General features: G+C 44.9%; 1 protein-coding gene across 1 annotated transcript in view; it reads left to right on the forward strand.

Annotated features, from left to right (window-relative positions):
* ATP23 (ATP23 metallopeptidase and ATP synthase assembly factor homolog) overlaps positions 1-996 on the forward strand; it is a 17,626-nt gene that overhangs the window by 16,080 nt on the left and 550 nt on the right. The gene's annotated exons all lie outside the window — the stretch shown is intronic.

Consider the following 996-nt stretch of genomic DNA (forward strand, 5'->3'; position numbering starts at 1 on the left):
AAAAAAAAAAAAAAAAAAAAAAATGTCTGAAGTTGTCAAGGAGCTGGCAACATATCTGGCAGGTCAATCCTGCCACTACAGTCTCTGCTTTTCTACCACACCAATGTTTAGTCATAACATTAAAAGGACTTGCTGTCAAGCAGTTTTATAGATTACTGTGAAAACAGGCTCACCTCTAACCTATGAAACTTTTTTTTAAAAAAGGCTCAAGATTTCTACTGTAATAAAAGAATCACCAGTAGTTTTAAGTTTTATTATAGAAACTTATACACACACACACACACACACACACACACACACACACACGCACACACACACACACACACATATTTTAGACTGGGTCTTGCTGTCTCCACCACTGGAGTGTATTGGTGCAATCATAGCTCACTGTAATCTTAAACTTCCTGGGTTTAAGTGATCTTTCCACCTTAATCTCCAGAGTAGCTAGGACTGCAGGTGTGCTACCATGCCTGGGCTAATTTAAAAATTTTTTTTTTTGGTAGAGATGGAGTCTTGCTATGTTTCCCAGGCTGGTCTTGAACATCTAGCTTCAAGTGATCCTTCCACCTTGGCCTCCCAAAGCACTGAGATTACAGGTGTGAGCCACAGTGTCCAGCCAACAGCTGCATCTTTAACCTGCCCCTGGCAAACATCATTTGGCGTATATCCAGACTTGAAGATGTTGATGCCTATGTGTAGATGTGGATGATTTGAAGTTATTTTGTTTTTCTTTTTTTTTGAGTTGGAGTCTCACTCTGTCGCCCAGACAAGTGCAGCAGCCGCTCCCGGCCACCGCAGCCTCTACCTGCTGGGCTCCGGCGATCCTTCCACCTCAGCCTTCCAAGTAGCTGGAACTACAGGCGCACGCTACCACACCCGGCTCATTTTTGATTTATTGTAAAGATGAGGTCTCGCCCAGTTGCCCAGGCGGGTCTCGAACCCGGCAATCCACTCACCTCAGCCTCCCAAAGGCACGGGTTTACCGGCTGAGCCACC

The sequence above is a fragment of the Carlito syrichta genome, unplaced genomic scaffold, assembly GCF_000164805.1.
Source record: "Carlito syrichta isolate Samal-C Ts95f unplaced genomic scaffold, Tarsius_syrichta-2.0.1 Scaffold95871, whole genome shotgun sequence".
Classification (NCBI taxonomy): Eukaryota; Metazoa; Chordata; class Mammalia; order Primates; family Tarsiidae; genus Carlito; species Carlito syrichta.